The sequence below is a fragment of the Triturus cristatus genome, chromosome 12 (assembly GCF_964204655.1).
Source record: "Triturus cristatus chromosome 12, aTriCri1.1, whole genome shotgun sequence".
Lineage (NCBI taxonomy): Eukaryota > Metazoa > Chordata > Amphibia > Caudata > Salamandridae > Triturus > Triturus cristatus.
The window spans coordinates 347,765,060-347,792,545 of record NC_140595.1 but is presented as its reverse complement, the minus strand read 5'-3'; positions in this window follow the sequence as shown (position 1 = coordinate 347,792,545).

Sequence of the window (27,486 nt, the reverse complement as noted above, 5' to 3'; positions counted from 1 at the left end):
TCAACGTCTAATAGAGATGTTACTGTTAGATGACCTAAGGAAGACACCTGGGTCAGATGAACAGGGCAGAGTGGGCGGGACAGGGAATGAAGTTAGGTCAGGAAGTGACACCTTTTATGGCCTGGAATCTAACAGTGACCAGGAGGGCCAAGATGGGTCCCACCTGGATAACTCAGATCTTCCAGAAGACACTGGAGAAGGCCATGATGGCCCCCTCTTCACCCCTCCTGGCAGAGTGCAGAGTTTACCAAGGAGATCTAGATCTCACTCTGCAGAGTCTAATCACTCAGGACAGTCTATAGGGGGCTCTGTATCCAACAAGAGGGACCACTCTTATGAAAGGGAGTACCAATGTATGGAACTTGGGAAAGCTAAGCTTAGGCTCAGGCAACAGCAATTGGCCCTGGATAAAGATGCACTAGAAGTCCAGAGAGCTAGAAAAAAGTTGGGACTAAAGTCCCATGGTGGCAGCAACAGTGACCCTAGAATTAAGGAACATTCCTTTGATAATAGGAACCTTAGCAAGGCTGTCCCTCCCTACCATGTTGGGGATGACATCCATAAATTGATAAGTGCTTTAGAGAGGGCCTGTAAAGTGCAGAAGGTCCCTCAAGAGCAGTGGGCAGCTATCTTGTGGCTCTCCTTTGCTGACAAAGGTAAAGATAAGCTCCTCGCTGTTAGAGAAGAGGATGCTAACAACTACTCAATCTTGAAGAGTGCTCTCATTGATGGGTTTGGCTTAACCACTGAACAGTATAGGATTACATTCAGAGACACCCAGAAGACACAGCCTCAGGATTGGGTAGACTTTGTAGATTGTGCTACAACGGCATTGGAAGGTTGGATACATGGCAGCAAAGTGCATGACTATTCAGGATTGTACAATTTGATTATGAGGGAGCATCCTTAATAAATGTCAAAAACAGCTTTTGCACTAGTACCTGGTGGACTCAGATCTCACTTCTCCCCAAGAATGGGGAAAGAAAGCGTATAAATGGGTCAGAACCAGGGTAAAACAAAAGAACCAGGGTGGTGGTGATCATAAAAAAGATTCTTTCAAAGCCCAAGTGAAAGGTGGGGATAAATCTAAAGACAAGTCCTCTGAAGGGCCCCAAAAGTCATCCTCTGGGGGTGGGTCCCAATGTAATTCCTCCCCTAACAAGAAATCTTATTGTTTTGTCTGCAAGCAGCCAGGGCACAGGAAAAATTATGCCAATTGTCCTAAGGCCAAAAATAAGAAAAATATTCCTCCAAACACTACTTTCACACCTCCTGGTACTACAAGTAGTAATCCCTCAGGTGGTGGTTGGCACCCAAAAAGTTAGTTGGGTTTTCATTGGGAACTGAGGTAGACTCTGGCTTAGCCAGGTCCCTCACACAGACGGTGCAATTGGGACTATAACATCGTCTTGTTGTTACCTTCATCCCCTACTCTCTATACATAGTGTGTGACTAAAGGACTGACCCGTCTCTCTGCATCTCCTTGAGACATGTGGAGTCCGAACAAGTTGGGTAATGTATTTTCCATGATAAAACCTATCAGGTACAACAGGATCTAGGTATACGTCCACTGCAGGGGAGGTCTTATAAGTACTGACGGAAATTAAGGTGGGTGCTTTTTACATGTATTTAAATGTTTGTATGTTCAGATGACAGTTACGATACCTCTCCATAATGAGGCAGGCTCATGAACGAATGGTACACATATCTCACTGTGGGTGTAACTGGTGATACGTGCACTACACGAGAACCAATCACATTCGAGATTCTGGCGGGCTATTTTTTCCTCCTTAGTCTGTATGCATTATCTGCATTATGGAATGTAAGCATATATGTGAGTGCTTAAATTGCTCGCAGCTCACTATACGCACACTGGATGGGTGAGCGAGCACAGTGCGAGCCAGGCACTTAGGCTCCCCTTGAGTCACTTCACATACTGTGTTTCCTTTCATTACAGGTTGGATGAACCAGTACTGAAAACCCACATTGAGGATAAGTATATCCAAGGGGCGAATACGTTGGAACAGTCTTCTACTCCACACAAACTGTATTTTTATATTACATCCACCGATGAAAGCCATGGACCCACAGGGGCCTTTCACTGGCTGAAACATGTTGGCAATGTTTGTAGAGTCATAAAACCATTATATCCTCGGGAAACCCTGCCATTTTGTTTTAATATGCCCCATCACTCCATATTAAAGGGATACCTGGGGTACCGGGAGGATTTTTAATCTTTAACCCCCCTGGCCTTTTCTCTAAAGTGCTCCCTGGAATATGGTCGAGCCCACCCTGACCTTTAGGAGTCAGGATGAACCCGATGATGAAGCATGACACTACTTGAGTGTGTGAGGGTTACCATACAAAAAGGAATTGCTCCCATTCATGCTAGCAATATTTGATAAGACGTCCTGACTAGAAGACTGTGCCTAGCCGATAGCTCTATTAGGTGGGATACTTTTTTGAATTGTTGATACTGAGTTGGGAGGACGTATCCCCTCTGTTGTGTTCCCCTTCTGATACTGTGGAAGATCCTCTCCACCCTTCAGGCCTTTGGCCATTTTCTTTGTGCAGCAATAGTGCAGCATACAGCTGTAGGGTAACTACAATTTGGTAAATTCATTGAACACCTAGAAGATATACAAGTGGGAGCCCATTACGCCATCTGAATTTTTAAATATACACACGCAATCGAATCTTGACAATGACGGAAACGCTGGGGATTGGATACACTGACCTAATGGCATCAGCCATATTAGCGGCCCCATCCCTGCTACCAGATACCAATATCACTCAATGCCTTAATCAGTCCCAGAATTGGGATGAATTAAAAGAGCTTAAAAGAAACCAAATGAAAATTCTCCTTCATAGAGCAATAATGACCGAATATTTGCGAGGTAATGCAGCACCAACAGGACTGTTGGTCGGTAATGAACCACGCATATTTTTAGAATATCCGAATTTAAAAAAGAATGGTCACTAATCACGTGGAGATGCACACAAGATTGGTTGATTTTAATTATCAACACGGCGAAACTTGTCTCAGAAGCACTAATCATCAAGATCAAGACGAGTGAAGACTTCTTGAATACACAGACCAAGATATCAGTATTCAAGAAATATTTGAAGAAGTTAACAAAAAGATCAATGAACATCAAGATTTCCTAATGCAAAGTAAAATGAATAAATTGCAAAAAGATCTCAAAATATTCTCTCACGAGAAAGTATACCCCTATATTAGGGATGACTAAGAAAGACAACAAGACACAGACACTGAATCATCCAACAGAAGCGACTCAGTGTCCTCCCGATCAGATACAGATTAATGGGGGAGTGACGCCTCGTCCAACAGATGGAGGGGTAAACAAAGATGCCAACGGGGCAGAGGATATAACCCTACCTACTCCCCTCCACAGATGTTTGGTTGGCCTGGACCATATGGCCCACAACAAAACTAAGGACCACCCCCATTCAAAAGTATACCATTTTTTCACCCAAACCAAAATCAACAATATTTTTTAGGCCGGGCGGAATACGAGGAGGACGAGGCAGGAGGAACAACAAACAAGTACAGTGGGGTGACCCCCAAGTAGAGAGGGCGAACACGAGAAGTCAGACCAATGACCAACAGGCAGGACTGAGCTCACTGTAGACCTGGTTGTGAATTTCACAAATGAGACTTTTACTACAGAGGAAGTGTCAATTCTAACAGGGGCGGCTGGTGCTCAGGGGCGAGATGGGCATCGCCCTGCCACCCTGGGGGATTATAAAAATGCAAGATGGAACACCGAGCAGCTAACAAGAAATTATGCTGGATGCTCGGTGAATAAACATGTGTAAATCTGGCTTTTTTCCTTTAGGGGTGGGGGGGGGGTGGCCCTTGGTTCTGCTCATGCCTTGGCTGGGCGAAGATTACTTCGACCTGCAGCCAGAAAGCACGGAAGTGACGACACACTGGTGGGTGCAGTCTGTTTTTCACTGCCAGAATAGGGTTTGATTTTGGGTGTTATTCACACGGCCCAGGGAGGAGTTAGACGCCCTCCATTCATTTCAATGGCAGGGGGCAGGGCAGTCCGGTTTAAACAATGTAGGCGTGGGGGAGTGGCAGTGGCCTCTGCCTCTTCCAGTTGCTTACTTTTTTAAATGATTGGTGGGATGAGGGAGGAGTTCAAATCCAGCATTTTCCAGTTCCTTCCAGGCTTCCACTTTCGCCACGCTGTCTGCAGTCACGAGGAGCCCGGTGAGTTAGTTTTACCACTTATAAAATTCAAGAAAGACGTTTTTGAATAAAAGCCTTAAATAGTGCTCACTCTCTAAGGATTTTATTCTCCACCTGCTCTTTATCTGCTGTCAGAGTGGAGGAAAAAGGTAACTTCGAATTAGTTAAGATGAGTGTGTGTGTACGTATGTTGTATGCGTGGCCTTTCATTTCTGCCGTGTGACCTCTGTGGCTTCTGGCATGTAATCGTTTTCCCTGCAGCACCTCATTGAAATGCCATCAGATTTTAATCAGGGCCACTTAAATTATGTGATTCACTGCATAGCCAGCAGCAGCCGCAGGAGTGAAATGAAACAAAAGTGTGGACAAAACATGCAGGAAAACGCAGCCAGGATCGGTGATTACCGGAGTCCGGCACTGGGCCACTTCATAGAGCAACAACTGAGCGGCCGGGTATGCTGCATAGCGCAGGGTGTATGTGACCGCCACTAGGGGAGTATGACAAAGGAGAAGTTGGATTTTAAAGTAATATTTTTAACATGCATTTAGTGGCCCTCTATTTAAATATGCTCTTCTCCTTCTAATACTGTAAGGTCGGTAAAGGGGCAATGTGGCAACAGGATGGTAAAAAATCCCCTGAGATAAATGAAAGGCTGCCCAGGTTGTGTCTTTTGATCATTACTGCCCCTCGAGTTTCTCACCCCTACAATCGGAAGACAGCAGAGCGCGAGATTGAACCCGTTAGCCTCAAGCTTTTTTAGAGTTAGAAGTAAGAGATAGATTGGTTAAGGATAGCGAAGTCAGAGTATTCCTCCTCGTACTTTAAATGCAAAGGAGTAAAGCGGGTTTTTCTGCAGGTAACATACATTTTTGTCATAAACTGGGCGTTATTTTGCTATACATAACATTCTAGTACTTTGCCTATCAAAATGTTGCATCCATCTGCGGGCCTGTTATTAGAAGGGCCTGACATCCCTTGCCCCTGGCTGCAATGTTAATTAAGGGTGCCTTGCTTGCCTCTCCAGGCTTAATTGAATGAAGGCGTTTTGCTTCTATCCAATCCTTGCACTGACAATCGATGTTTCATTCCTGATGTGCCTCTTATCGATATTCTTGCCGAATTATCATGCAGAGTTCTGATTTTTAAGCCAATAGGACTAAATTTACTGGGACTTGCAGATTCTTAGCTGCGCCAATTGTGTCGAGATACTACATGTCCCAGCATACCATGTGTTGTAGACTGGAAAAAAAGAGCCACGCACTCTGTGGCATTAGCCAGTTGGTAGCTATGAGCATGATGAAAACAATTTGTTCAACTCCCTTTTGAATGAGAATGCTCAGTCTTTAGATGAGTTTTAGACAGCGCAATGCAAGTCATTTTGAATTTTACTTTTTTCAGTTCCTAAATAAGCAACGTCTGTGTTATGTAGTCACTTTTCCTACCTTGATAAGAATGAACAGAATGATACAGAAGGGTAGGTGGTGCAGTAGGGAGGAATAGATGAAAGTTTCAAGGCACTTAAATTGTCTGGCCTGCCCAGGATTTCCAACTAGAGCCAACTCTTCAGGAGACTTTTCATTCCTCCGCTCATTGCTGTTTACATGGGTTTAACAGTTATCGGGCCCATAGGGATCCTTTTCATGTTAATAAAGTGATTCAAATAATACTGTAAGACACAAATAACTGATTCTGGAGAAAAGATTGCTCATAGTCCATTGTACATTTCAACAAAAATCTAATTTTCTATCTGAAACAGATCAAAAAGATGGCAGCATACGTGGTGCTGTTTAGTGGCAGAGTCCTTGCAAATGTTAACTAGGTACCAAACTGGTAATAATGAAGTGACACCTTTGCCCAGAAAGCATTAATGAGGGTTATGATGACATAATCGTGAAATAATATAGCCACAGAATTTGCTGGATTATGCCACGTATTTTTGCCTTAGCATGTTATTTAAATTAGTCAACCTTGCTACAAATGTTAGTATTCCAGTGCCACTGCTCTCAACACGTGTTTATCTCGTATGGTGGAAAGAGGAAAGTGTTTGCATTCTTCGGGCCAGTTGGAAGTATGTGTTTTTTCTTCAAGGGAAACAGCATTGTTGGTTTCTATCTACGTCCTGGGTGAGTGTTTCTTCTGTGGGATTGACTTTGGGTATAGCCTACTTACCTAAGAAACGACATGATGGATTGTGGGAACTCAGCCTGTCTAGACAGAGGTGATGACAGTGTACTTGAATAGCCATAAGTCTCTGTGAAGTGAATTGGCTTAGTGTCATAAAACACAAAACTGTTGTGGCCTATAACATTATGCAGGGGACAGTCCGCTGAGACATGTGAAGTGCAATAGTCTCAAGGTTTTTGTTTTCAGTTTTATAGTGCAAACTCACTACAAGGAGCGCTTTGCATGAGCATGTTTCAACATTTCTTTATATTTTTAAAGGCGCGGGGAGAGCATTTGCACAGAATCACAGGAGACAGGTGAATGGGTGTACTTGTAAAAGTGTGACCTCACCAGAAGGGTGCACGAAGTCGGCGGTGTGTGTGTGTGTGTGTGTGTGTGTGTACAACTGTAAATTGCACTCGGAGTGCTGGTGTTACTCTTGTTATGTTATTTTAACACTTGCAATATGAACAATGTCTTTTTGGATGGTATTTCCCAAGCCTCTGTGTTTTTAGATCACAAAGTGTATGCAGCCTGGTTCTGTGATGTAGGCCTGGTGTGCGTAGAGCAGAGGTTTTCCTGTCTCCGGAGGTAGGATTCAGTTTCAGTACAGTAGTGTCTCGTCATCACCCAGACCAACCAGTCCCTCTTCCTCAAACTCCTCCACCTGCTCATTCTGCCACTCCAGTCCAGCTCCCTCATATTCACTAGACTACTCCTCTACTCTGGTGCCCTCACTGAACTGTTCCTCCTAAACCATATCAGTCACTTTATGTACATCTCTGCTTTCCACCCAAAATCTTGTCAGGTTTGTACGTTATGCACCTCAGTTTCAGTTATGTGGACCTTCTGTCTCTGTAAATTTATAGTACATAAATTATATTTTATAAACTAAACAGTTTTCTGAAATATTATTTCTATTTGTCTAGCTAATACAAAAAAATCAAGGATGAACTGCAATAGATGGATCTGTCTTTCGCAATCTAATTTTTTAAGTATTTGCAATGCACAGTGTTACCAACGGTTTGGGCATTAATGACTTGATCAACCTATACAGTAAAGAGGCAGGGACGTGTTCCAGGTAGGAAACACTTTGAGGGCCTGTTTCCGTTGGTTGGGTGTGCTTGGCTTGGGGGTCATTTTGCAAGCAGACCAGTTCCAGGATGAGGCACATTTTTGATTTGTTTCTAATGCTTTCTTTATACTTGTGCTTTAAAATGCTATATTTGGACCCCCTTTTTTTCAATAATTTGCAGTAAATATGTGGTGTAAAAGTCACAATTTGAATCCATTTCTTCAAAATTTTTCTTTTGAGGGGGAGAACCCCCCCCCCCCCCCTCACCCTCCTTTTGCACTTCGGGCTTGCGCGCTTCGCGCACTCGCTCATTACAATAGAGTCCTAATTATTTTTGCCCTACCACTTGGAAAATCCACCCGCCGCCGCTGAATTCTAAACAAAGGCCTTGGATTTGTTCCGTCCACACATATTGACAAATTCAAAATAAGATGTGAACTGGGCGAGTTCTTTAGAAAAATCCGAGTAAAGGCCTTTTTTGAATGTAACTCACAAAAGAGAGAGGGACCCCAACAACGAAGGGGAAGGGTACCAACAATGACCAAAGTCTAAAAGAAAATCCCCTTCGGGTAAACCTCATACACACCAATTCTCTTGAGCACACACAACCTTTATACACCAGGTAGATGAGGAACAATGAGCAGAGAGGGAATGTAGTTAAAACACATAAAAATCATCAATTTATTCACAGTGTCATTTAAAACACAGTGCATACACTTATATATTTCATTTAAACCTAACACTAAAAACAATATTATTCATCAGTGTACAATATCCTACAATCTATAATTGGGAACACAACAGCAAAGGAAAAAGTGAAAAAAATGATGATTCCTATCATTAAGAAAACCAAGGGTTTTCTTAATGATAGGAATCATCATTTTTTCACTTAAATGAAATATCTAAGTGTATGTATTTAGTACCTCCATACTATGATATATTGAATTCATAGATAATGACGCAACACAAAATTATTTGAGAGCGATACACTGGGTGTACTATCTGCAGTGAAATACACATACAGGTTTATTTTTACCTGTGATCTTGGATCATTATGATATCTCCCACGAACCTTTATGGGATTCTGTGATCCACCTAATATGACCATAAAACCACGCCCCATGTCTCAGGCTAGGCAAGGCCCTACCAACAACTTTACAATGGCCCGGTATCGCCCTACCTCGCCAAAACATGTCGAGAATAATACTGTTTGTAGGCATCAACATAGGCATTGAGAAATTCTAAGCAATATTACTGCCCAGTTACGGAGATATATATACATAATGTCCCGCAGGTTATGATAGCCTCATGCATCAAGACTAACATATACGCTGTCCGCACTACCTATATCAGGTTATGTGCATTGACGAATCCACACTATGACGATAGACTACATCTCCCATTGTGGTGTAGTTCCTATATCCCTGGTAGGCTCTGCGCATTGAAATAATATACACTTTTGTTTTGACATAGGACTGAGGTCAGTATGTCGCTATCGAGTACATTAAACTTAATTACTTGTGTGTGCCAGCTAACTCAGTGGTCACTAGAAAACTTCTCGAATGATCAAGAAGGGATTAGTTTCTGACAACCGCATAAACATGACAACTTTGTTTCCCTTAGAATCGGAACCATCTCAGAATCGTGGAAACAACAGATAACAGTTTCACTCAGTCAATCGTGCATGCTTCGTTTCTACAGAGTTACACAGAAATAAATAGACGGGCGTTTCAATAAAAAGGGTTTATTGAACAATCTTATTTCTCGTGCAAGAGATAGGAACTGCCACAATCGTAAGACAGAATGCGAAGCAAAATATGTACAGCGTTAGCAGTAAGATAAAATAATACTGCAATAGCATGGTCTGTAGCTATGACAGATATTCATAAGAATACATACATAAATAACAAAGGCTAAAATGTTAATACTCATCTGATGCTTCTAGCTAGTTCTACCCCAGTGTACCTAACCTAAGTGTAGCACGAGGTAAGAAGTAGGTGCTGTTTCTCTATAGTCTAGTTTAGCTATAGTTGCCAAGATTTGCCAAAAGTCCCTCTAGGTTCTAGTCCGCTCCATACCTTAGAATGAGTGAGGTTGGAATCTCTTTCTGAGTCTCGATCTCGAACACCCCACAAGGGAAGTCAGAAACACAGGAGCTGGTTTCTCTGTGAGGAGGATGACAGCGTCTGGTCAGTGCTTCAGGCGGGGACCAGACTTCCTTCCGAACTTGTCGTGGTGAGCCGCGTCGTGCAAGTAGGCAGCCGAACAGTGGTTTGCCATGGTAAGTGAAGGTATATTTATAGTAGGAATGCCAGTATTGACGAAAAGTCAGGCAGAAGAACGTCATGAATGAACCCCTAAGGAATAGATGTTCATGCATAATAAATGAGTTCTTGGAGAAATCAATATCCAAGCAAGGGGAAGTCCTAAAGGCTTAAGAGTCTGGTTTTCCAAGAACTCATTGTAACGTAGATGAACGAATGTAGGTGGCCATGCCTGTATTTGGTTAGCATGGACTATGCCTAAATAAGGGTAGGATTTCTATGCCTAAATATGGGCAATGCGAATTGTGCCAAAATAAGGACATAAATCGGGAAACCTATATACGGTATCTAAATCGACACACCACACCCACTCCACTTTCGTATGAACGACATTACTAAATCCTAAACATGCTAAACATATCTAAAATATAGCTACATATGGATGGCTAAGAACATCTTTTTAAAAATACATTGTAAAATGCATAAAAAAATTTGCCATGCATAAAAATGCACTGGTGCTGTACATATTAAAGCAATGTTTCATTTCAAGCATATATTTACATTGAATGTCAAATGAATGAACATACAGATATATACACATTATGAAATGGCTCGTAAATACAGAAGAAAAAAGGCCGAAACCCATTTCATGCTAAGTTACATAAATCAAATGGCATTGACAAGGTGACATATTGTCTCTAAAAGTGTATCAAAGAATACTGCTCTCTATGAATAGTTCTACTATAAGCAGATTACTGTGCCATAAAAAGAAAAATTCAAATTTCAAAAACAAATAAATATATGAATCATAGGAAAATGTTCCAAATTTTGTCTTTGTTTTGAAGAATGAAGGCCAAATTCAGAGTCTTCCCGGTACACTGTGTGCTGAATCAAAAGGCAGTGTATGGGGATTGAGAAAACATGAACTCTTCTAATCCTGTAGACAAAAAGTCATATACCGTTGTAGGTGAAAGTAGGATTACCTTGTTTAGAAGGCTAACCGCACATAGATGAGAAGCATCGCCGTCAGCATTGGTCGCATCAGCAATGTTCATATCGGATTCTACCTGCGTGCCTGTTGTTTCCTCTCATACCTCAGCAGCAGCAATTTGCGTTTGTGAGATCTCAATGAATGCCGTCATCAGGATTGGTAGCCACTGGAAACAACACACAGCATGGGCCGTTACCGGGTCCAGCAGAGTATCGATATCCATAGGCATAACTGATGGGAGTGTTAGGGAGATGTCTAGCACGCATTCTTCACCGCAAAGCAGGCAGCGTAGAACAGGTAAGATGCAATCTTGCCAGATTGGTCTGAATGACAGAGACCATGAGATGAGGTAAACCTAAAATTTGAATGATGCGCTCACAACACTTAATTTCCAATAGAGCTCTGTCTATGGTGCTCGGAGTTACACTGATGATTTGGCTTGCCATATCGGAGCAGTAGGAGCAAAAATAGGATCCCTGCAACGAGTCCAAAAAGTAGTGGCAGTCCGCCAAACAGAGAGTGCACGAAGTTGGGAATTATTCAGAGGACTGCTTGAAAAGGTGCTAACTGTCCTGAACACACAGTCTTAAATATATGTACTATACCACTCGTATCAGACATGTTTAAGGTACGTTCCAACATTTCTGAGAAATGTATAGGGCAGTTTGTATTCCAAAGGGCATGTATCTCAGCAGAAGTCCTTGCGACTTCTAGATCATAGGTATCTTTGGCCGAGGTCAGTGGCACAGTTTGTTGCAAAAGAATGGCTTTCTGCTTAGAGTATCAATTCGTATAGAAGAGATGTTTAGTGAAGGCCATAGAGGCGACTCCCTGACTGTCTGGATTTATGGAAACAAGACTTGCATAGAGCAAGTGACCCTGGATGTAACCGTTACTAGATATAGGATACCTGGAAACATGTCACAGCAGCTGTGATCATTCAACATGAGGTAACTTCCATTTGAAAGTAGTCCAAAAATTGGAGTAAACACTGCAGCTGGTGAGCCTTGCAGGTGACAGGATAAGTTTGTAGTGGAACCATCGCAGGCCCCATGTAAATTAATACCCTGACAAAGGAGAGCACCTCTTAGTGCGTTTTCACAGTTTGTACTGCTAAGAAACACTTCACGCCCCCACTCCAACATCTATGTGTGTAAGATAAATCCCAAGATGTCTTGATGTATTCTTTACCCAACCTTTCATATGTGCCTGCTGGTATATGTTTTAGGCAATATTGAAAATGGAAAGTTGTAACAGGCAGAGTAATTTTACCATGTATGATCCACTCAGTAGCTGGTTTATCTGCCACCGCGAATAGTAATTTTTCCAGTTTTTCAATGCTCAGCATCATATAGTCTGCTCCCCTTTGTGCCAGTCTGATCTGTTTATCAGTGAGATTGAATTCTGAAAACAGTGACATAGTGTTGATTAACCCCTTGAGTGCCCGCCCCTTTCCCCGCCCTGTGCCGGCCGTTGCATTAGCGGGCGGGGTTTCTGATGAGCTGGTCTCGTCATGGGCACAGCGCAACCGCGGCCCATGACGAGACCAGCTCGTCATGGGCACTCAAGAGGTTAAACGCCAAGGCACATAGCCTGAAAGCAAGTTTTGGAGCGTCCAGCCCAATAGCATTATAGAACATAATTTAGAGTGACCATGTTGCAGCATGACCAAGTCTTGTTCCATGATGTCTATGGCAGAAGACACAATGCTGTCCAATGAATATATCCTGGACGACAGAGTCGTTAACCCATTGTCTACTACAGAGAGAGATTTCTCTAAATTAATACGATCAATTTCTCGTATTCATTCTACAGTCTCTGCTTGGGTAAACTGCCATATTTCAGTATAAGCAGCGTAGATACCGGCATATATGAAACATTTTTGACGCGCTTTTCTCGGTCCTAACTAGAATTCCCTATGGTCTGCGCCTTCTTTAAGTAAAGATAAGTGTTGTTTTACATCCTGCAGTGTAGCTTTCTGTAGCCAATCAAGGCAGAGTTTCCCTACACTGTATGTTGTTACTACCCCTGGATGCTGTCTTTGAACATAGCGTGGGTCTGGCCTATTGATAGTGAAACCCTGTGTTTTGTTCAAGAATCAATCTTGACAGTAGTTTGTGTCCATGGGCCAGAGCAACCATTTTTTCCATTCTGGATCTGATCTGCTGTGATGCTAAATATTATGTACGTCGACCTCCCCCGTGTAGTGCTATTACTTGTAGATATAGGTTTGGTTGGTGTGTTCATGTCTTTGATCTTGGCCAACCCAAGGCAAGATGTTTGTTGGACGGTGTCATTCAAAAACATAATTTGCTCAGGGATGATACAGGCTCTAAACAAAGCTTCTACCCCCTGCACTTGCCAATCTTTTGTACCCCAGACAGATTTTGTCTGAATGGTCTCTTTCCAAAAGTCAAAACCCTGTCTAGACAGTTGGGCAATAAAGGCTGCAGAATAAATCTGTTTTGTATTGGTTAACATAGTTTTCGTTACTGTCTTGTTCATTTCTTTAAAAAAAAAGATTATGGAGTTGAACCCTGAAAAATATGGAAATTTCATTGCAAATGTTTTTGAGCTACCCTTTGGAGGTGTAGGACAACGTTCCCACTAGTTATACATAAATACATGTCTAGGTGAGGCATTTCTATGACCATAGTCATTATAACAATACATTTGTTCATAGTCTGATGAAACCTCTAAATATTCATGATTTGTGAATACTGCAGACATCTTTAGATCAGACATCATGTAATTAACAGTCTTGAAGTCCCAATCATCGCAAAAGGTACTAGAGGTAATAAAGTCACTTAATGATTTATTTATTTTTAAATAAGTGTGGAATCTTCAAATGTTCCGACTGGCTAAAAATGTCATATTCAATTCTGTCCCAAACTATACCGTCTGGTATAGGAATGGCTGTGATGTTCACTGCTGAAAAGACTCTTGCTTCACGATGGAATGATTTGTGTGGCTGGCGAAGTAAGTTCACTCTTTTACTTGCTGTGTCCATTTGAATATATCTTCCATTTTTATCAGCATACCCAGAGTTATTACCAGAGCTAACCAAAGTAGAAAGAAGAATATTCCCAAAACAATCCATAGTTCAATCCACAGTGAAACCAGATAAGTCTTTTTCAGGAGATGAAAAAAGTCTGTTGCTTGTTCTTTGAAAGTTGTTTGTGCCAGCGTCATTTCAGGTTCGCTGGGATCCTCAGAAAACGTATCAAAGTTAATGAAATTGCCAGAGGCGGTTCTGTCAATGGCTGGAATTGCATCAGGATTTGTTGAAATCGCTGGAACCAGTTGATCACTTGTTACTTCGTTGTAGACATGTGTATCAGGGCGAACTGTAATTTGGGTCTCAAGAGGGACGAGTTCCATAGCTTTGTTGCTTAGTCCTTCATTTCTCACTGTAGAATCTTCAAAGGTGATGAGTCTCTCAGTTTGAACGTCTTGGATTGTAGCTAGCGGAGTGCGCCTGCTACATTGTCGGAGTCCACTTGGCCTACTGCTTAGTATCGGCCACATAGTGTGGTTTGATCAGGTCGATGGACACAAATCTTTTCTCCTTTTTACCAGCAAGGGGCGGCAGTAGTACTGTTCTTGATCCTTGGACTGCTAGGACAGGTAATGGTTGTCTGTAAGAAGGCCCAAATTCCTTCTTGTCCGCGATCTTTTCTGTGACTAGATCACCAAGCTTTGGGATCCAGACAAGCCTTGCTGGGATGGTTGGTTTTTCCCCAGTGGTGGTTGGCTTCAGGAACACGCTGCTTTGTTTCGATCGTAGTTAATTTAAGTCCTGTAAAACAGCCAAACGATCTTTGATATCAAACTCTATATTTTCCACCACTGTGCCTTTCATGTCAAGGTCCGGAATCAACATTCTAGTTCCAAATAGGACTTCATATGGAGTGACACCCCCTAGAAAACTTCTTGGCAAATTGTTTAATGAGCGTTGGACCCCATAAAGATGTTTGACCCACCCATCACCCGAACCGAAAATCCTAGCTGTTATAGACTGCTTTAGGTCCCGTTTTTTTCTTTCCTCAACAGAATTTCCCTCAGGATGGAATGGAGAAGAATACCGCAATGCTACGCCCAAACTGGCCATGGCATCCTTGTAAGCGCGAGAGCTAAACGCAGGACCCTGGTTAGAATGTAGTGTGCCAATTGCGTATGTGCCGATAAAGACTCGCAAATCTTTTATAACAGTTCGAGCGTCAGCCGAGCGCTGAGGCCACATCCAAAGGAACCTTGAACACAAATCCACTGCGACCATGATATATTTATAGTTGCCATCCCTTTGTAAGGTTACGCAGTGGTCCAGGTAAACACATGTTAATGGTTTATCTGAAATTAACAGGGGCGTCTGTGAAGGACATTTCACAGTAGAGACTTTCATCTTATGGCATATTTCGCAGTCTAATACATAGTTCCTGGTCTGTTTCCTAATGTCTGGCCACCAGTATCTTTGTTTTAATAACGATACTGTGGCGGAAACACCTGCATGGGCAGAGGCAATCCCTTCATGTGCTGCTAGGATTAGTCCTAATCTATGTCCCATGTTTGGTATTACTCTATCCCCCACTCCAGGGAATCGAGCAAACGGAACATTGTTCGCATCAATTATATATGAGTATTTGAGTGGAAACCTTTTAGGTAACACTGCACCGCTGCCTTTGCTTGAAGCATTGACAGCCAGTATTATTTCACTGTCTATTTTCATTTTTGAACGAGTGATTGCAGCTACGGAAGCCATTTGCATAGGCCCTTCCGCGGCTTCATTAGCCAATGATTTCCCTTCAACGTGAACTCCATCACGTTGATGACTCAGTGTGTGTATCACGTGAGTGTTTTGTAGTCCGTTTCGCAACTGAACTACCTGTTCCAAAAGCGTTTTATGCTTCATTGTGCCAGCTTTTGCATCTTTGAAACCATTTTGAAGCCAAATCTGTAAATATTCATTGTATGATTGAACAGAATAAAAAGAATCGCACACTATGAGTGTTGGGAATTCGCGATCCGTATTTTCAAGTGCCATTTTAAATGCTTGTAATTCAGCTCGCTGAGCTGTACAATCTCCAAGAGATTGCGTTTTTGTGACCATTGGTCTGAATTTGCCATCGAGCATATGACCTTTAGCGATCGCGCATGCTGCACTATAAGCTTGCTTATCCCCCATAGCGGGATGTGCAGATCCGTCAGTATAAATTATAAATTCGTACTGGTCAAGAGGGAAAATTTCAGTAGGCAGAGGAAATTCGTGTTCGTATTGCAGGAATGCTTGTGTTTTTAAATAAGGATCAAAAACATATTCAACATCACTTGCAGCAAGAGAATTAACGCACTGTATCCATCTTGGATGTAAAGCTTTTGCATTCGGAATACTCGCTTTTGTAACTGCCTCTGAGGCTGGTACAGGGGTTACGACCATAATGCGTTTCCCCTGTGCTAGGGCTCTTTCTTTTGCTACAGAGGTTTGAACTGCTGTCAGAATTTATTCTGTCGATGTAAATTTTATTTCTGCTTGCATATACAAATGTGATTAGTATGCATACTTTTTCACCTTCTTTAAAAGTTAAGTAGGTGAATCCGCATTGACCCAAAATGATTCCGATCACTGAGTTGCGTAAGTTGCGTATGTTTACGTGTGTTTGCAAGTGTTTAGTTGCTAACATGTCAGCTTGAAGTGAACGCAGGACATCTGTGTGTTCCTGTGTCCAATGTGTGATTTTAAAATCAGGCTTTATTAATTCGTAGAGAGGTTTAAGCCTTTCTGCGTAGTTTAGAATGTATGTTCTTCCAAAATTTAGGGAACCTAGAATCGACTGTAAGTTTTCATTGTTTTTGGAGGTTGGAGCAGCGCACACTTTTCTAAAAAGTTGTCTGCCAGGCTTTTTCCTTCACTTGATAGTTCATATCCTAGGAAAAGGACGTTGAGATGAGCAATTCTCAATTTTTTTAAATTGAGTTTATAACCTTCTGAGGTGAAGCCCAGTATAATGGTATTCACCCTGTTCAAGTTTCTGTTCATGTCATTGTCTGTCAGATAGATATCATCGACATATGACAATGCCTTGTCAACATAAATTTGTAGTAACTCTATTACCCGTGCTGAGAATAACCCTGGACTATGCTTGAATCCCTGAGGGAGACGACTGAATTGACGCGGGGTCCCCATTATTGATAAAGCTGTCAAATATCTACTTTCAGGTGCTATGATTTGACAAAAGAAATCGTTAGACATATCTAATGTGGTTTTATACTTTTTACGCACAATGTTATTCATTAGTGCTGTACTATGTGCATTTTGCACTGCAAATGTTTTACAACAAGAGTTTAGGTGTCTGTAATCCAAAACTAGACAATATGTATTGTCTGGTGTGGAAACAGGAAACAAAGGATTGTTCATTGATGAGGTGCATGTTTCAATCACCCCTTGGTATTCAAGTTGATCTAAGATCTCCCTGACCTGTTTTTTAGCTTCTTGCTTAATTGGATACTGCCTTTGTGCAGTTGGTTGATTTTTTAACTGGATCTTATGGTGAGGTGAGTCCTCATCCCATCCTACATAATTTTTGTATAATGCTGGGGCTTTGTCCACTGCCCATTTCCTGGCATAAATATATTTTAAATGTACTGGAACATGGTCAGAGAAGGCTGGCATGATGATGTCATGTGGGCACTCTCTGACAAATTCTGGTGGCCAGTCCCGTTCTGCTAGAAGTATATCATAACCCTTTGGAAGTCGCACCCAAAAGAGTGCTTTCACTTTTCTTGGTATGTCTCCCTTCATCCGGAGTGTTATTTCATATAACCTTTGTGGAGAACTAACCCTGGTGTCTGCAGTTTCAACTCAAATGGCTTCATTCAGGTCCACTGTCTCCAGAAGAACCCTTCAGGTTCTGGAAAGCTATTGATACTTCTGCTGCGCTGTCCAACATTGTCGGAGCCCATTCTCCGTTCTTGAGTTGTGTTTTCAGAATCCTCGGCATGTCTGATATTTAGACCTGCTACTTTCTTCTTGGAGAATTGAGGTTTTGGTTTGTTTTTCTGAACGTGTAGATCGTCTTTGGACTTCACGCGTTTTTCTTTTCGATTTGACCGTCCTCTTCTTTCAGATGTCTGTGACAATATCTGAAAGGTACGAGAGGAACGTGTATCAGTATCTTGATACCTGTCAGGTTTTCTCAAATTATCCCTACTCCTGAGGTTATACCTCCTTTCAGAAGGCTCCTTTTGAGGAGACCTACCTCGGGATTGAGAATCTTTCTCTTTTGAATGTTGTTTGTTATTTTCCCACTTCTTTTTAGAAGAGGTAGGATTGTTTTTAGTAAAGGTCTTTTCAGGACTTTCAGACAGTTGTGGTTTAACTGTGTAATTCTATTAAATTTTGTATCTGATTAAGTAGTTCTATGTCTGACATTGCTTCAATGTCCGGATGAGGTGTGTAGCCGGCTAAAATCGGCAATGTTGCTCCTGGTCTACCTAGTGGACCGAGCCTGGTAATGTGATTGTAATGTTTTAGGGCTCCTTTAAACCAGAGATCATGCTCCGGGTATGTGAGTGGAATTTCAATATCCTCGAAAGGAATATATTCCTCAGGTGGTTCATCTTCTTTGTAGAAGTGAAGCGTTTTAGTTACTGGATTTGATTCTGGGAATACTATCCATGAATAGAATACCTCTGTCTGGTGATATTCATGTGCGTCTATCACAAAATCTGCTCTACCACCTCTTGGTGTTAGGCAATGTTTTATAAGTTTTAGAGTGATGGCTCTCCTTAAATTTGGAGCGATGATTTACGCATTTTCATCAGTTTCATTAAAACCTGTATAATCAAAAGCTGCTGCGTCATCGTCGGGTACAGCTCCACCGGTTCCGGTGTTATTATCCCTGTTTAAGGACATTTGTTTAAAGAAAAATGCAGAGCAAGTTTTAAGGGAACAAAGATAAGGTGCGCAATATTTTGGAATACTGTATCCTTCAACGTTGAACAAATCAAACAGCTACTACATAGGATTTTTGTCCTACTCAGCTATGGCGGATATTATCCCTACCCACTCCAGACGTCTTATGGAGTATTATGAGTAGGGGTCTCTGAGAAAAGCACGACTGAGTTACTTCAGTATCTAGCGTTAAATTAGTGCCTTACCAAACCGTTGGGCGCAATGTAGTGTAGTTCCTATATCCCTGATAGGCTCTGCGCATTAGAATGATATACACTGTAGTTTTAACATAGGACTGAGGTCAGTATGCCTCTATCGAGTACATTAAACTTAATTACTTGTGTGTGCCAGCTAACTCAGAGGTCACTAGAAAACTTTTTAAATGATCAAGAAGGGATTAGTTTCTGACAACCGCATACACATGACAACGTTTTTTCCCTTAGAAACGGAACCATCTCAGATTTCGTGGAAACAATAGATAACAGTTTCACTCAGTCAATCGTGCATGCTTCGTTTCTACAGAGTTACACAGAAATAGATAGACGGGCGTTTCAATAAAAAGGGTTTATTAAACAGTCCTATTTCTCGTTCAAGAGATATGAACTGCTACAATCGTAAGACAAAATGCGAAGTAAAATATGTACAGAGTTAGCAGTAAGATAAAATAATACTGCAATAGCATGGTTTGTAGCTATGACAGATATTCATAAAAATACATACATAAATAACGCAGGCTAAAATGTTAATACTCATCTGATGCTTCTAGCTAGTTCTACCCCAGTGTACCTAACCTAAGTGTAGTACAAGGTAAGAAGTATGTGCGGTTTGTCTATAGTCTAGTTTAGCTATAGTTGTCAAGATTTGCCAAAAGTCCCTCTAGGTTCTAGTCCGCTCCATACCTTAGAATGAGTGACGTTGGAATCTCTTTCCGAGTTTCGATCTCTAACACCCCGCAAGGGAAATCAGAAACACTGGAGCTGGATTGTCTGCTAGGAGGATGACAGCGTCTGGTCAGTGCGTCAGGTGGGGACTTGACTTCCTTCCGAACTTGCCGTGGCAGCCGCGTCGTGCAAGTAGGCAGCCGAACAGTGGTTTGCCATGGTAAGTAAAGGTATATTTATACCTTGAAGGTGTTTAGGATTGCCAGTATTGACGTAAAAGTCGGGCAGAAGAACGTCATGAATGAACCCCTAAGGAATAGATGTTCATGCATAGTAAATGAGTTCTTGGAGAAATCAATATCCAAACAAGGGGAAGTCCTAAAGGCTTAAGAGTCTGGTTTTCCAAGAACTCATTGTGACGTAGATGAACGGATGTAGGTGGCCAGGCCTGTATTTGGTTAGCATGGATAATACCTAAATAAGGGTAGGATTTCTATGCCTAAATATGGATAATGCGAATTGTGCCTATATAAGCACATAAATCGGGAAACCTATATATGGTATCTAAATCGACCCACAGCACCATGATCCTTCTCGAGATTTTATAGTTTTGGCTTTCGGAACACGTACGCATGACCCCTCTTCCTACGCCCCTGGAAGGGCGGGGCCCAATTAACTTCCAAACGCGGGCCCAGGCACTTCCAGTAGTCCTATAAATAGACGATGACCCTAGCCTTGATGTACACGCCCGGAGATGCATACCCGAGTAGGTGCTATTGCGGGGTCAGGTTCCTTGATAACGTGAGTAACTGCAGAGAATGAAAAAATGATTTTGTCCTGCTCGTTACGAGGAATTGGGACTGCCACATCGTCTTGTTGTTACCTTCATCCACGACTCTCAAACATAGTGTGTGACTACAGGACTGCCCCGTCTCTCTGCATCCTCTTGAGACATGTGGAGTTCACCCAAGTTGGGTAACGTATTTTCTCCGATAAAAGCTATCACGTACAAGAGGATCTAGGCGTAAATCCACAGCGGGGGTGGTCTTATAACTACTGCCGAGAATTAAGTTGGGTGCTTTTTACTAGGCCTGGCTGGTAAATTCCGTTCCGGTCGCGGAATTTGGGTAATTTTGCGTTCCGCAGAGAACGCAGAATTGGCAAAATTTGGGCTATCCGCGGCTTTGCGGAATTTTTTGCTTGTTCGCGCTTTCAAAATGCGTGTTCGCAAGATATTTCCTCCCGAGCGCGCAAACAGCGTTCGCAAACAGGAAAAACGCATAGCGAACAGGCAGAACAAGCAATTCCTTGTGTTCGCGGAACTCTGAGTGCTCGCGGAGATTTTTTACTGTTTCGCAGAACTTTACATAGTGCGAGTACGCAAATTTCACCCACCCCTACTTTTTACAGGTTTTTAAATGTTTGTATATATGTTCAGCTGACAGTTACGATACCTCTCCATAATGAGGCAGGCTCGTGATCTAATGGTACACATATCTCACTGTGGGTGTAACTGACGGTATGTGTACAACACGAGAACCTATCACATGCAAGATTCTGGCAGGTTATTTTTTCCTCCTTAGTCTTTATGCATTATCTGTATCATGAAATATAAGCATATACGTGAGTGCTTAAATTGTGTGCAGCACACTATACACACACCGGATGGGTGAGCGAGCACAGCATGAGCCAGGCACTTAGGCTCTCCTTGAGTCACTACACAAACTGTGTTTCCTTTCATTACAGTTTGGATGAGCCAGGACTGAACCCCCACATTAAGGATAAGCGATGGACCCACAGGGGCCTTTCACTGGCAATGTTTGTAGGGTCATAGGGCAATTATATCCTTGGAAAACCCTGCCATTTTTTTTAATATCCCCCAGTACTCCATATTAAAGGGATACCTGAAGTACCAAGAGGATTTTTAATCTCTAAAGTGCTCCCTGGAATACGGTCGAGCCCACCATGACCTTTAGGAGTCAGGGTGAACCCAATGATGAAGCATGACACTACTAGAGTGTGTGAGGGTTACCATACAAAAAGGAATTTCTCCCATTCATGCTAGCAATAGTAGAGAACTGTGCCTAGTCGATAGCTCGATTAGGTGGAATACTTTTTTGAATTGTTTCATCCATACAGACCATCTTAGTCTGTGATGGTGGCATGGGATTTGCCACTTTTACTGTGAGTCCCAAAATCCTTGGGTAAGTACAGACAAGAACCCCTGATCAATGGTCAGAAATCTGTAGCCTATAGTGACGCTGGGGCTAGTGTCACCATGGGGACAGGAACCCTAGTGCCCCCTTCAGCTTTTACATGAGTTGAAGTACCAGGTGACCAACACTGATGGTGTGAGGACAAATCATCACTGGTCCAAAAAGAGTGGCAGTGTCCACAAACTTGCCTGTGGATTACCTCTTCGGAAATGATTTAAAAACTGCAGCCTGGGCTGATGTAGAACTGAAGGCCCATTTAGAAATGTTAGGCCTTCCTGAGAGAGTTGGTGAGACCCTTAGGGCCGCAGGCCAACCCCAGGAAAAGTTTGGAGTAGTGAAGCCTGAAACAATGGCCCACTCTGCTCCACCAGAGAGCACAGGGGGTAAAGAAAAGTGTTTCCCCCCAGAATATAGGTAAGGGTCAACTTCCTCAGGGAACTGATCCTACCCCTTCTGAAGGAACTTCCCCAGAGGTGGTCAGGCCTGGCCTGACAGAATCACTGAGGGCAGGGTACCCTTCCAAGGAGGTGCCTAGTCTGGAGCAGGTATCCTGCCCCTCTCTATCCAGCTTCAGTAATCCTAGGGCTACAGAGGTCAGGGATGTCAGTGGAACCCTAAGGGCCCACTGTCCAGAGGAACACCCTCATCATCGGACACCCAGTCTAGTAACACTAGCCAGGTGGATACTCCTCAACACTCTGAGGGATCCCTCTTACCCTTAGGTAATCCAAGACCCTTTAGGGTAGGGACTCCTTAGTGGTCCATAAGATAGGGTGTATCAATGCTAGTGCAGGACCTTCCTTATATGGCCACTCAGGAAATAAAGTCCCAACTGGGCAAGGTTACCCTTATCTCCTTTCATTTGGGGGGGGGGGTTATGTAGGATCTTTCTGCATAGTTTCCCCCACTTCTTGCTTGGTGCTGTGCTGGTTTTTGACTAGTCTGACTGGGACCCTGCTAATCAGGACCCCAGTCTATTTGCTTTCTCCCAGATTGGAAACTGGGCTATCCTTGTCAGTCCCTAGTATATGGTACCCATGGACCCAGAGAATAGGTACACCAGAGGCCTCCCATGAACTGAAGCTTGTATTATGCCACCCATGAGAGGCCATGCAAAATGGAACTACAGGCCTGCCATTGCAGCCTGTGTAAGTTGGTGCATGCACCACTTACTTAAGATATAGGTTTTCTATATCTAAGCGTCACTATACTTTAAACCTATAAGTCACCCCTATAGAAGGCCTTAACAAGCCTGAAGACAGGGTGCCGGGTTCTAAGTGAGAGGGTGCCACTGCATGAGCAGAACACCCCTGCAGCCAACGGAGTCCATTTTCCCGGGTTGTTAGTGCTGCAGCCATTTAAGACATATAGAGTGGCATTATGTGACCGCGTGATGACCAACTCAAAAACGGTGAAAGTAACCCTATTGTGTTTGGTGTCAAACATTGTGGAATCCTACCCCCACACCGGTAACTGGTGTGGGAGGTATGATTCCACCCCTCAGAAACGAGCCTTGTGAGGTCCCTGGTGTTCCCAGTACCAGCCTTCTAGTACCTGACAGCATAAAATGGTTGCCGCTGACCAGAGACACATATCTTCCCTCCTGCTGCTGAGCCAAGCTCGAGCAGGGGAAGGCAGAACAATAGGAATCCTGTCACAGGGAGGTCCGACCATCTCCCAGACAGGATTTATTGTATTAGGCCTGAGAGGGTGCGCTTGCCAGCGACTGAAAGTCTGCACGAGGGGCATATATGGTGTCCCTGTGCATAGTCCAATTCAAGCCAGTTCTGGGAGCTGTTGGCTCCTGCTCTGGCACGAAAAAGGACATGGGAGTAACCTCCCCACTGTCCAGACCCTCCCCTGGGAGGGTCCTATGAATCTGTCTAACCACTTCAAAAGAGCTTACCTGGCTATATGACCCTAGATTTGACGTGGACAAGATTCTGATCAAGAAACCATTGATCTTCGACCGTCTGGACACTCTGGACTTTGCTGGACTTTTTGTGTGCCCGATTTCGTCTCCCTCATCATCCAAAGCTTTGTCTGTGCCTGTGCACCAAACAGGCTCTGTGTAGGATCTGTGGAGCATCAAGGACAACTGAAGATATCTCCCTTGGAGTGAAGGAGTCACTCCCCTGCAACCGCAGGCACCACATCTCAACTGACCGGTCTGCTGCTTCTGAGCTCCTATGGACTCCAAAGGCTCCAGCAACACAGGAGGTGAGTTTCCAAGTGTTTTGAGGTCTGAGCTGCCCTCTTACAGAGTTTGAGGTCAGAATTCCTGATGGGGGCTGCAATACCCATACCGCTGTACACTGTGTACTTTTGCAAGTGCATATGCTGGATGGTGTTTCCAAAACAAGTGCACTTGGCTCCAAGTAGCCCCAACCTCTGCCACCATTTAGTCCAAAGAACTTTGGCCTCCTCGCACAGTGTGCTCCACGGGCTGTTGCTTTGTGAAACTGCTTGAGGTCCCCTTGCGACTCCTGTGCCTCCGGCCTGTGGGTTGTCTTGAGGGTCAACACTGCTTGTCTTGGGGTCCCCTGGTTTCTCCAGGCCTGCCCTGACTTCTCTGTGTATGGTGAGTCCCCTGGAACTTGCTGGTCTGAACCGTAACCTTCCTTGACCTTCTGCATGGGTTGCTGCTGCCAAGGCTTGTTGGTGCTCCCGCCGGACACCGAACCCTCAGCACTCGACATCCTGTGTGGGACAGCTCGTATCCAGCTCCTGGTCATCCTTGACATCTCCTGGTCCCTGTGGTTGCAGAGTCAAGAACCCCCCTCAATGCACCTGAAGCACCCATCATCGGTAGGCATTTGTCTACCGAGCCCCTGGTAACCCAGACTCTGTCCCCTCTGCTTTCAGGTACTCTACACCAAGAATCCACCTTTGGATACCGACGGACACTTAACTTCTTTCCAGCAGTGGCTCTTCTTCGAAGTCCTCCATAGAGATCGATGGCGGTTTCCGACGCCACTTCAGACCTATGCACCTCGCTGCCCTGGGATAGGTAACTCTGGTACTATGGTATCCATGGGTGGGGTGGCTCTCCAACCTCCTAAGCTCCATGGGGTTTCTTAGAAGTCCTCTTAGAAGGGTCCTTAAACTTTTTAAACTTCAACCGTGACTCTCCCGTTGAATTGTACCTAGTACGCAGTTGTGTTCCCACACTGCGCCCGTCCTCCGTGGGGTCCCTACTTACTCACCTTGGGTGGTTCCTTGGGGTCCCAGCAAATCTACATCCTATAGACACTGTCTTGACTCGAGTCGTTGTTCTTATACCACTTTATTAGTATATGGTTTGGTCTCCCCCTGGAGCCCACTGTGTATTAGTGCTATTTACTATTGTTTCTGTGCTACAGTAATGTGTGCTTTGTGAGTATCCTCGTGTAGAGGGTACTGTGTCATACGTAAAGAGTGTTATATCAATAAATACATATTTTTATAACTACTGTGTGGTTCTCCTTTCATTTAACCAATATTATAAGGTTGAATTCTGATACAACAAGATGCGTAACATTTCTTCAAGACTAAGCCTGAAGGCTGCTCTCCACAGCTACCACCTGGATAGCTTTCTAAGGTTATTTTTGACCTCTGAAATCATCATAAGGGTTGTTTGGACTGGTACAGGGTGCCCACTTTAATTAGTGAACAGCATATACCAGGCCAACTTCTCACAAATGTTATCTGCAAAGCAGTGAGATAGGGTGTGTGACGGGGGAAGCTCTGCAAGACTTCCTGGTGACTAGGGGTGGTGGCCAAGGTCTGCTACTCTCCCTGTTGGGTGAGCGTACATCACCCAGGGAATCCAAGACCACCTCCCTGGAGCCTGGAGAACCAGCGCATGCCTTCTTGCCAAGACTGGCATGCCCAGTGAGGTAGAGGAGAGCTAGGTCCAGTGGCAAGCCCTTTTGAGTAGACTCCTTGTGCAAGGTGTGAGGTAACAACTGCTGCACTGATTGGGTTGCCCACGTGCAGAACTGTGTCAGAGACCACTGTGTGCCAGGAGAGTGCTGCCATGAAGACAGTCTTCTGAAAGGGTGCAATGTGGTGAGGGCTGAAACCTTGTGGTTTAGTGGTGCAACAACCCCGTATGCCAGGAGGGGGCACCGTGGTAAAGATTACTATGTGGTACGGGCTGAAGACTTGTGCAGGAGCGATGTGGCGACTCTGGATGCCAGGAAGGCCCAACTTGGAAATCTTTACTGTGCTGACCAGGCAGAAGACCTGGACAGGGATAGGTGGTGACCCCCATATGTCAGAGAAGGTCATCATGGCACCAAGGACTCTGACTCGTTTTACGCCACTGGAGAAGTGAGGGTGCCATGAGAGCACAGTCACCCAAGTGTGGGACTCATAACAGCATTGTTGTAGCCACCCCCTATCAGCAGTAAGTGAAATATATCCCGACAGGAGAAGCTGCTGGAAACCTGCAATAGCTGCAGGAGCGTGACCACGAAGGAAAGAGCCCGCTCCCGCTCAGTACAGCCAATGAGTTCACGTGCGGGTGAAACACCTGACTTGGGCAGGAGCTGTTGAAAGTGCCAGCCGATGGAGTACACTCCAGAACGTGGACGCTTCCCTCATGCCGGTGTGAATAAGACTTGTTTTGGGCCAGACGGTCTAGGGATACTTACTGCTAAACTGAGCACAAGTGCTTTGGAACACTATTGACTCTAATTGGAGTCATAGTGGACTATTGCGACTCGGAATACTACTGGGGAATTTTCAGGATGTTACCAATAGTGAATGGAGAATGACCACAATTACTAACAAGAGGAGTGAGTAGGACAGGACACTGACTGATAGACACTCAAGCCTGTGCTGTTTAATAGTTTGTGAACATAGTTATTGCTGCTGTGGCATGCATTTTGAGTTTTGAACCCTTGATCACTAACCTGTATCCGCATCCCCCCCGAGAGAGCCTTGAACTGCTCAACCATGCTACCATTGAGAGTCAAGTGCAGAATGGATAGTTGACCCAGCTGCATGGAATCCATATTATGCTCCATATGAGATGCACAAATTGTAAAATGCCTCACCCCCCACAGTTGGGTCAAGAAGTCCCTGTGTCCAATGAGGCCCCTTGAATGAGGTTTTGTATCCATTGCACCATAGACAAGGCCACTCATAATGAAGAACAAAATCAATATAAAGTCTATTTAATTTCAGGTGTTTTAAAAAAAAGTAAACAAACTAAAGTAAATACCCTGGGGGAATGGGTGATACCTCCTACCACTGCGTTAGTAACAGGAAAAAATCACAAATAGGTAGCACACTATATAAAACTCAGTGTCTACAACATACATTTTTGACACATCATGTCAATGCCAATATGGCCACCATAAATGTCATGATTAAACAGGTCAAAGGACAATACATTAACCATATCAATGGAGTGGGACAGCAAGATGATGCCACTGATGCAGTAAAGCCACACGAAGGGGCTTATTTACAAGTCCCTTGCGCCCCCAGTGCGTCACTTTTAATATCGGAAAAAGTGATGTACCACAGCGACGGGGCTTGTAAATAAGCCTCTAAATGAGTAACTGATGGTTTGTGATTTTGACATCTTCCCATAATATCCATTCTGGAACTCATATATCCGCATTTTGTGGTAGAGCAATACCAGAGGCAAATGCATATGGCAGCTAACCAACCAACACTGGACAAGAGTACTGTGTGCCTCTAGATTTAACTCCATATTCTTCTTCTTTTTGATGCATCA